This window comes from Cupressus sempervirens, chromosome 8, assembly GCF_028749045.1.
Source record: "Cupressus sempervirens isolate cs-2001-9-10 chromosome 8, ASM2874904v1, whole genome shotgun sequence".
In the NCBI taxonomy this organism is placed as follows: Eukaryota; Viridiplantae; Streptophyta; class Pinopsida; order Cupressales; family Cupressaceae; genus Cupressus; species Cupressus sempervirens.
The window spans coordinates 516,167,763-516,178,818 of record NC_143125.1 but is presented as its reverse complement, the minus strand read 5'-3'; the positions used below and the strand labels follow the sequence as shown (position 1 = coordinate 516,178,818).

The 11,056-nt window shown below is 34.8% G+C and overlaps 1 pseudogene across 1 annotated transcript in view; it reads left to right on the top strand.

Annotated features, from left to right (window-relative positions):
* The first annotated feature begins 10,357 nt into the window (after positions 1-10,357).
* Positions 10,358-11,056, top strand: part of LOC149543464 (outer envelope membrane protein 7 pseudogene) — a 46,980-nt pseudogene continuing 46,281 nt past the window's right edge. The window contains exon 1 of the transcript XR_016355641.1: positions 10,358-10,737. The product of XR_016355641.1 is annotated as an outer envelope membrane protein 7 pseudogene (transcript). The remainder of the gene's footprint in view (positions 10,738-11,056) is intronic.

Here is an 11,056-nt window from a genome sequence, read left to right as displayed (position 1 = left end):
GCAAATTGTCAGAAGAATCCAAATTGTTGAAGAATGTATATCCAATGGTGGAAATGTCATGTGTCACTTATTGTAACCAAAGTTAGGATGTAGTGTTTCAAAGTCGTAAAAGGTTAGAATTGGTTGTGAAATACTTTCCCAATGTCCAAATCCTAACTTTTTGAGTAGTTACGAACCCAAGAAGGTAGTTATGCCTGAATAAATTATAAATTCTTGAAAATCAATGTAATAGGGGACTTTTTGGGACTTGGATATAGGGAACACTGATGCTCTGATAACAAAGCAATTTTTGGAAAGTGTGTACAATTGTTGTTTTCGTGTAATCAGTCATTTCTTTCTTTCTTGGTGCAAGAAATAAAAGGAAGTACATTTGGTGTTCTCTCTCTAAGGGTCTGAATTATTGAGGTGTTGGTTCATTTATGAGTATTTTCATGGTATGGTGTGAGTATTCATGAATGGTTAAATTAGCATTGTGTTGGTGAAAGTTCTCAAGCGTAGTCCTTGATTGCTCTCATTAATAGTTTACATCATTTCAATAAAAACGTTGAAGGCATGTGGTGCATTCGCTGTCAATGGTTCTCCTTTCTATTTTCTAAGTTTTACTTATCTTTATTGAAAAAGCACAAATTTTATCTTACGAGGGAGCTACCCCTCTAAACGCAGAGGAAGGTCGAATACCAAGGGCCTATCCAACTATTGTGAACGGTTTGCCACATACACTCTGTTGAGCAATTTCTACACTGACAAATCTGTTTACCAACAGATTTTTGGCGACTCCGCTGGGGAGACTGAACAAGAAAGATTGATAGCCGCCTTTAATGAAGCACAATGGTGCTTTCGCATGAGAACATTTTTCCTATTCTCCAACCGAACCTCGGCTTCCAAGACACCTAGGAATTTATCATCTTTGATTTGAACACTCTAGCCTAGAGGTGTAGACAAAGTGGTCAACCATATCATCAAGTAAATCAAGTTCTTGAAGAAGAAGAAGAGTTTGGAGAAATCTTACTGAGAGCTCCTATTGTTCATAACGTTGTGGTCGTTGAAAGAATAGTAGTTATCCCAAGAAGAAACAGGCAAAATCTTGGTCACATCCAAAACCAAGTAAACAATAATCAATAACATGTTTGATGAAAGGTACCTTCCCTGGAATGAAGGTTGGCGACTCTATTTTAAAGATTGATTATCGGCGACTCTATTTGAAGGTGGTAATTTAGAATCATGGTTTGGTACAAGGGAAAAGTTGAAAGTGACAGTGATAGTGATAGTGATGATGAATACCTTTCATATCCTAAGAAACAGATTGTTGATGAGCCTTTGCATGTTGAATTCTTGAAGAATTTCTATGGCGGCAAGAGGTTGGATCCTAAAATGGTTCATCCCCACTTATTTCAAGTTTTTCAAAAGATTGAAGAAGAGGATGGAAATGATTATGGTTTTATTTTTCATGATCAAAATTCCTTTTTGGAAAAAGATTCTGCGTATAAAGATAAAGAAGGCTTTGCTGAAAAATGTGCTTCATCTAAATCAGCAATGAGGAATACTAAAAATGTCTCTCATGCACCTGCATCTCAGCAAAATCAGATTGATCCTAAGCACGCAAGCTTCTTGAAAAGTTTCTATGGTGGATGGAAACTAGATCCAGGAGGGATTCATCCATGTTTGCTCTGAACTTTGCAAAAGATAGATGAAGATGACGGTAAAGATAATCAGTTTTTCTCTCACAGACCCAAATCATTTTCAGAAGGAAGTTCTACATGTGAGCATAAAGAAGAGCTTGATAAGAAAAGTGATCCATGTCAATCGAAGATGGATAATGTTGATAAAAAAGGTGTCCCCGTGCTTGCACCTATTACTCATCAAAATCATACTTCCATTGAGCCCAATCAGGTTGAATTTTTAAAAAGCTTCTATGGTAATGCACGCCTGGATCCTAACAAAGTACATCCTTCTTTACTTCAAATGTTGAGAGAACTTGAGGAAGACGACCCATGCAAGAATTATTTTATTGGTAGTAGAACATCTCCCGATCCAAATGTTACAAAGGATTCATCTAAATCTTCATGCATAAAAGAAGACAGGGATCCTATGTGTAATGAAGGAGATAGTCAAGGAAGAGAATCTGTAGGAGAAGAAGGGTTTGCTGATGTATTAAGGCATGACTATGAAGATTTTAAAATTCAGGAGAAATTATTCAATCATCTCAATCCTAATGGGAAAGAAAAAGAAATATCAAAATCTCAGGAAACTACACAACAAATGATTGAAGATGAGGAAAATGTGGATCAAGGTGAATTTCATACTACTTTTATTCCTACTTGGTGCCTCGATGCTTTAGATGATGACTTCCTATGTGGAGAAAATCTTCCAAATCATCCTTCGATGACCATTCATGATGATGAATCTATTGATGATATCAATACTTTAGATGTCGTAGAACAATCTAAAACTACTACCATTGATGGGGATAAGAGCACCAATCAACTTCTACAAATATCTGCTTTCCCCAAAGAAATGGAAATCTTTACTTTTGATGACATCGATGAACTTGTGATTAAAAGATATGTTGATGAAAAAGTTAAAAATCAGTTTCAAAGAGAAGAAGATGAACCATCTAGCCTTCATTCTTTAGCACACATACCAACTTCTACATTTCATAAAGGATGTCTTGTACAAGAAATGATGATTCAAAAGGGGATAGATATCATCGAACATATTGAAGATGAAAGCTATATGGACATGAAGACAAGTTCCTCGATTCCAATAGAATTGAAATTAAATTCCTATGGAACATTCAAAGTTCAAGGAAATCCTCTTTTTGAATCTTTTCATCACATAGGAAATTCTATGCCAAAGGACTTCTATGAGAAGACTAACCATGATGAAGAAATTAATGAGTTAGCAGGGGATCTCATGGAGGAATTCAGTAAAGCAGAATCTTATGATGGGTTTACTCCAAGATTGTGCTCAAAATTCTTGGGTGGTAATTTCCTCTATGAAGAAAATGTTTACTTAAATCCTTTATTCACAGAGAAAGGCATTTCTATTGATGATTTCCAAATAGGTGTTCAAGAACAAGGTTCAATGGCTATAACTCCATAGGTTGTTTCGCATCACAGATTGTATAAAGGCAATCCAATACGAAGTTTGGTATCTTCTCATCTTAACCATCACAAGACCCTTAAATGGAAAATTTTGATATTAATGGGATGGAAATTAAAGGTATGGCCCGTAATGTTGAAGATGGTACCCATGTAACTCAAAAGTGCCTAAAAATTCAAGACGATCTTTTGGAAGATAAGAAAGAAGAAATGGATCATGAGAAGATTCAATATAATATGGATGTGCGTCCTAGTTGGAATAATTTTATAGAGGATTCAACTATGATCATCCCCATGGAAAAGCAAGAGTATTTAGTGTCTGAAACGAGTTCAAGACTTCATGATGATCAATTGATAGAAATTCAACTAGAGGGCTTGCTAAGTAGAGGAAAAGATAAAAAATGCATTCAAAAACTTGAGAATCTTATACTCCAACTCTTTGAAAATGAAGTTATCAATGAGATGCAACATGAAGCAGGGTTGATTTTGAAATCTGAGATTTTTGATGAAGCCTGGTTATTTGGATATGTTCTGTCATCCAGAGATATGGGGCATGCTAGGAATTTTAGAGGTAGAATTCAAGGAGCACACTCATATTCAAACCCATGGAAGCTTAAGAATTGTCACATGTTGTTACGACATGGTATTTCCTTTTCCCAGCTAGTCAATGGGTTCACATGAATCATTTGGAGTTAGAGCTACCGAAGGTAGGGGTTTTCCTACCATGTACATAGCTTAGTTAGGAGTTTTTGTTGTGCCTTCCTTTCTTTTATGTTTGGTTGTGTTCCCGTTTTTGTTGTGCTTAGTCTCTTTTTCCTGGATTTATCTCCTTTTGGTGTGACTCTATAGCCCTTGTGATAAAGCACTGTCATTTCTTAACTCTGGGTTCTTTCAACGTCCTGCACAGTCCTTGTCCCCAGATAGAGCCAACTGCTACCCAGACATTTTACAGAGAGTTTTAATTATATTAATTAATCAGAAAGAGAGAGATTAGTCCTAAACAAAAATCAAACTTGCTCTCTCCCCGTACTTTTCTCTCTCCACGTACTAAAACTTTTAGAGAGAAGTATGGGGTTTGAGTTAGAGTTTCACTCTCCTTTTCGCAATCCTCTCTCTTCGCGTACTTTTCTCTCTCCACGTACTAAAACCTTTAGAGAGAAGTACGGGTTAAGGTTTTGGTTTGGATTTTCACTCTCTCTCTCTCTCTCTTCCATTTTTTCTCTCTCCACATACTTTTCTCTCTCCATGTACAAGCCATACTCTCTGTCCCTGTACTAAAACTTCTTGCCCTAATCCTAACCCAAAATTTCCAACCCAAACTCCAACTTTCAAATAACTGCAGGTGGCAAATACAAGGTAGAATTTCCAGCACGTTAATCCTCAAGAAAAGCTTGTAACTCCATTGCATTTCTTAGCAAACCATGGCATTCTAGAGAACCAAACAAGGCATGAGAACTATTTGGAAAGTGGACTTCAATTTACCTACAAGAATCCTAAAGATTGAGATTTGAAACTTAATCGTTTCACATGAAATCCCAAGAAGTGGCATCTACATCTATAGAATGGTGGGACGTTCTACATGAAGAAAGTTGTGTTAAGCTCCAACAAAAAAATGATTGGTAAAGTTTTTCAAATGTCCCGACTTCAATTTACTTCCATAACATAATTGACTTGAGCCATGACATTCTAATGGAAACATAGTCAAGGCACGTATACTATTTCTCTTGTGTGACCTGCGGCTTGGAGGAAAATCAGCAATATCATCTGTAGAAACCATTTTTGAAATGCCTGATACAAGGCGTTAATGCATTGGAAATTATTTGAGCATTTACCAAGTCAAAATTTCAAGCTAGATGTGTGCTCGTATTTGTGATATGGTAGCTATGGCACAAATTATTAATACCACTCCAGCGATTTCAAAGCTAGACAAATAATCATTTTGGCAACATTCAAACAAGTTTTCTAATTTTTTTGATGAAGATGTACTTTATAAAATGTTTTTGAAGCTGGTTTAGTGTTGAATATTATTAGGAGGAATTAACTCTTTTGTATTAAGAATTCAGAGAGATTCAGGAAGAGTGTGGCTTTTAGGCAATTCTCATTACTTCTAAAATATTTAGAAGAACCATTGGAGAGTCAATGCTCTTAAAAGGAGAATGTGAAATAATCTACATCTTCTTAGCCTGCAATAGTTCAATGAAAATATCAAAGTGCATGGAAACTACTTGAAAAAATGCCAAATCTATGTGTACCCACATTCGTCTAGCAGAGTTGCTGAATTGTTTGACGAAATGCCTCTATTGCATATGAGATGTGTGCATTGTTTAGAAGAAGAGAAAATTGACATATGGCTGGAAAATATCAGATGGAAAAATGATAGCATGAATCAACAAGTGAGTGAAGAGGAGCAATTCCTGAACTCCTGCAAGTTATTGAATAGAAAAAGGCCTTGGGGGATATACCGATGATCATAGAAGGCATTCCTATTAGTGTAGAGGCAAAAATCAGCATCGAACTTGGCAATACACAAAGTTTAGATGCTAGCATTGTGACAAGATTGAGCAGTCTCTTAGCGCATTGGACTCCTGTACTCAAAACTTATCTGGTTATGTCATACAGTTGGATGAAGTTAAAAAGAGACATGAGCTATTCAAGTTGAAGATGCAAAGTTTAATCATCATTAAACACGAGACTTTAGCTCAGGTCATCAAATCATTTAGAGCATACAAGGAAAACTTGACTCAGCTACTCACAACATCTACAGATCAAAGAATGAGTTTAGGGAATATCAATGATCAGAGTCAATAGTTAGAAGTGTATTTGTCTAAAGTTGTCTTAGAATTTTATCATGTATTTTGTAAAAAGGTCAACTTTAGAATTAAGTTTGGTTGGTTTTTCTAACTATAGTTAAGCTTTAAAAGTTAGAGTTGGTTATGAACCATCTTCGAAACAATCCAAACTCTAACTTTTTGAGTAGTTACGAATCCAAAAGGTTAGTTATTCTAGAATAGCTATAAATTCCTAAAAATCAATGTAATAAGGGACTTTTTGGGACTTGGATATAGGGAACACTTATGCTCTGATAACACAACAATTTTTGGAAAGTGTGTACAATTGTTGTTTTTGTAATCAATTATTTCTTTCTTTCTTGGTGCAAGAAATAAAAGGAAGTACATTTGGTGTTCTCTCTCCAAAGGTCTGAATTGTTGAGGTCTTGATTCATTTATGAGTATTTTTATGGTATGGTGTGAGTATTCATGAATGGTTATATTAGCATCGTGTTGGTGAAAGTTTTGAAGCGTAGTCCTTGATTGCTTTCATTAATAGTTTACGTCATTTTTATGAAAACGTTGAAGGCGTGTGGTGCATTCGCTGTTAATGGTTTTCCTTTCTATTTTCTAAGTTCTGTTTATCTTTATTGAAAAATCCAAAATCTTATCTTACGAGGGAGTTGCCCCTCTAAATGCAGAGGAAGGCCGGATATCAAGGGCCTATCCAACTGTTGGAGACATCGATTTGCCACATACTCCATTGGGTCAATCGTATATTTTCAAAGTGACAAATCTGTTTACCAACATTATGTTTGCTCAATAAATCAATAAATAATTGCTTTGGGTATGAGTATTGTAAATTTTGGGATGGATGTTGATAATTTTATCTACGAGTTGAATAAAAAAGGAATAAAAACTATAGTAAACAAATTTTAACACCAGGGATCACCTTGGAGAGCCCATTATTGGAAGAAACTCTAGAAAAATTGAAAACCCACTGTTGACTTATCTAGCCAACGTCTCCTTTTAGTATACATGTACTACCTTCTTGAGGCCTTCAATTGCACCAATTAACATAACAACAATACCTTGATAATTTTGTGCTGCAACTCGCTCATATGCAACCAAATTTTTGAGAAATGTTCAAGTGAGATAATGATAAAAGAAAAAGTGTGGGAAAAATATGTTTGCCAATGAACATTGAAATAAGATAGTTAATAAGGACTCAACTATATTTGAATGCTCATTGTCCAACTACAAGTGATTAATAAAGTGACTCCCATATTAACCAAAACCCATTCATTTTGATTGGGCACAAAATTAACATACCAACTCTGTGTTTCAATATTAAACGAAAAATTTGATTTTGACTTTTTGGGGAAGCAAGATATCATTTTCTCTTTATTATTATATGGAATTATGGAGACATCTTTGGTGCCTCCATATGTGTTGTGAACTTCTCGAGCAGGGGATGTATTCATAGGAAGGATTTTGTATTTCCAACTATGAGAAAAAAGAGGCTCCACAAAGCCTAGTTCTATTTGAAAAATTAAAATATAATGCAATTCAAGCCATGAGTAACCACAATTGAGTCAAATCAGAGAAACTTAGCTATGGTAAGCAAAATTCATCCCATGTCAAAACACAAAAGAAAATAAAAAACAAGAGCTCTGGAAGAGCTTGAGTCCCTGCCTTATGGTATGATTATGGTTAAAAGATAGTTTATTTGATGTCTTAGTTACTCATTCTATTTTGTTTGAAATGTAACAATATTCTAGAAAATATATATTTATGTTTTAATTACTCAAAATGAATATTGTAGTAAAGGAATTTGTTTTTGAATTTTGAAACAAAAGTTTTGGAAAAGGAAAAACAATTGTGATCTAATGCTTACAGTTCATATTGTAAGGAAAGCATTCGTCATATTTGTGTTGCAAATGTTAGTATAGTGAGAACGGATATTGGTTTTGAAAAATAGAGCTTAGTCTATGAGACTTTAATATTAGAAATTAAGATAATAAATTTGTGCCATACAATAGCTATAAGATTGAAGATTTTGATTTCATATAATTTTTTTAAAAATAATACAATAATAAAAATATATACAATTTACTAATTAAAAGCCTTCTAAAAAAGAATCAAAATTAAGATCTACATTATTACATGTAAAATGATGTGTAAAAAAATGCAGCAAATATATACAAGTGATCTATCGACTATATCTCATTCTTAAAACCTTTACACAGATATTTTTACGAATGATAGAGTCATTTATAGAGTCAATAAAACATTTATAACATAGCTGTGCCATTTAATGTATTACCTTGTTACCATGTTGTCATTGTGTGAGAGGGAAAATTGATTTACAAATAGAACTAATTTTACCGATATTGTTGTTAAATAAATTGTACATTGAATAATGATTTTTTTACTCCAATGCAATCTCTTGCGTCATTAAAAAGTGAAGAATATTTGTTTTTGCATGGACATGGAGTTATGTATAGTTATTTAGCATATGCTCAGACTTGTTTAGGTAAGTGCTCCTCATAAAAACATTAGATTTTCATACCAATTCAGATGCTTTGTTCACTATACGTGTTTAAAGTCCTTCCCGCATATGCATATTTCATAGGCGTATTTTGAGGAAGACGAGGCATTTGGGGAAGATTCTAGAACACCACGACCTTCTAATTTTTAAAAGTTTTTACTTAGAAAAATCGAAATAACCCCAGGAAATTATCTGTCGACCAATCAAAAAATAAAAATTTGTTCATTGTTATTGATTTTTTAAATCATACCTTAGAAATTTTTAATTATGGCTTTGGTTTAGTACATGCAAAAATTAATATCGATAGCTTGGGAGGGGCTATTGGGAATATTAGTTCCCTACCTTATATAAGGCAAGGACTAATAAAAATAAAAGAATGAGCTCGGGCACACCCAAATCTCCTTTTTGTTTTGAGTTGTCTCATCAAGTCAATATAAGAGCATAATCCATTTAGGGCAAACAAAATAAGCTGACTAGTGTTATTAGATGGGCTCAAATTATCATCTAGTGTTATTAAAAAAAATCATTGCGCAACTTCCTATATTTATGTTTCTTCGATTTGCCAAATCTTGATGAGATCGATCCAAATTCCTAGCTATCTCAATGTATTTCTCTTGCCGAATATTAAAAAAATCCAAGTCTTTGTAACATGTTTTGTAGAGAGATATGAATGAGCGATCATATTGCTCACTAATGCATCTCAAGAGAATTGGGGAAATTACCTAGTATAGTCTGTGTCCTCAACTCTCAACTCTTTGGTTCTTGTAACAAACAAAGCAAGCATCGAGAAATAAAAAGTAAAAATAAAAGAATGAGCTCGGACACACCCAAATCTCCTTTTTGTTTTGAGTTGTCTCATCAAGTCAATATAAGAGCATAATCCATTTAGGGCAAACAAAACAAGCTGGCTAGTGTTATTAGATGGGCTCGAATTATCATCTAGTGTTATTTAAAAAAAAATCACTATGCAACTTCCTATATTTATGTTTCTTCGATTTGCCAAATCTTGATGAGATCGATCCAAATTCCTAGCTATCTCGATGTATTTCTCTTGCCGAATATTAAAAAAATCCAAGTCTTTGTAACATGTTTTGTAGAGAGATATGAATGAGTGATCATATTGCTCACTAATGCATCTCAAGAGAATTGGGGAAGTTATCTGGTATAGTCTGTGTCCTCAACTCTCAACTCCTTGGTTCCTGTAACGAACAGAGCAAGCATCGTAAAAAATGACCTTGCAAATCATGCGACATTCAAATAGAATACAAAACAAGACTGCCATACTCGGTTGAATCCAAACAAAGTGTGATCCCTTGCAACATGAACGATGATTGGGGATTTAGAGTGGTTGTTGATGGTGGGTTTGGACTACAAAAATTCCTTAGTCGGTGGCGATAATTGCAGGTCATGATTTACTTGTTTGGCTGATGGAATGGTGGCTAGTGCATGTGGCTTTGAATCCACTCGTTGTTGTCCGACACCTGCATCATGACATGTCCGAGCGAAATGTTGGCTATTGCATGTGGCACCGATGTAGAAAGACTTTAACCTTGCTGCAAGCAACTCATTGTCGTGCAATTGTCGGAGGTGAAAAGGGTAGCTGATTAACGTGGTCAGAAAACCCAAATGCCGTTTGTGTGAGACTTTTCCAGGTTGCCCCAATGTAAAAGCCTATCGACTAATTAAAAAAATTAAATATTGTTCATTTTACTTTTTAGAATATTAAAATTTGATATAATATAAAATAAAATAAAATGAATGGACTAAAAATAACCAATTTAATCACTAATAAATAAAATACTATTATTTAATAAAATAATAGAAATAATTGTATCTTTTAAAATCAATTTGAAAAAATATGTACATTAGAAAATTTAATTTTCCCTTACGAAAGCCGATAGTATTTCCCGAAGTTTTTGTCGCCTGATGTTCCTATCTTCTCCTAATCGAATCAGTCGTACAAATTGTACGTTAACCTACCGTGCTTACTTTTCTCACAAGAATTGGAGAGGATAGTAATGTTCATTTCTTATGGTGAAGAAAGGTGAGGCGGAGAAGAATCCAGGAAAAGGAATGACAAAAATGGGTGCACTGAAAACAGCATTGCTAACAATTGCAGGGCTTGCATTAGCCTGGTTCACAGTGGAAATTGCCTTCAAGCCTCATCTTGATAAAGGGAGAAGCGCTATGGGAAAGGCCCTCGATCCCAATTATGATCCAGACGATGACAAAGTCAACCGCTCGCTGCAGAAAGAGGGCGGCTCTGACAGTTCTAGTGACGAAGAGGAGGTGGGCACTCCGCCCAAAAAGATATGAGGTGGGTCTTGGCTTTGATCTCCTGTTGCAAAATAGTTTGATGTATTTTTGTGTTTATTCTTAAAATAATTGTATTAAAGGGCATACATTATGCAACTCAATTCAGCGTGTATATGGGGAAGCCGAAATTTTTTGTAGCTTAATAATGCACTGTACAAGCTTTCAAGTGCACAATTTTTTTTTGTCGTTGGGATACATTGAATAAGGGAAAGGGGACTCCATTTTGAAATAAGTACGCATCTGAAGGAGCGTATGGGTATATTACTCTTAAATGTAGCCACCCATAGACATGGATATGGAGATGAGCAAGGTTCATGTTC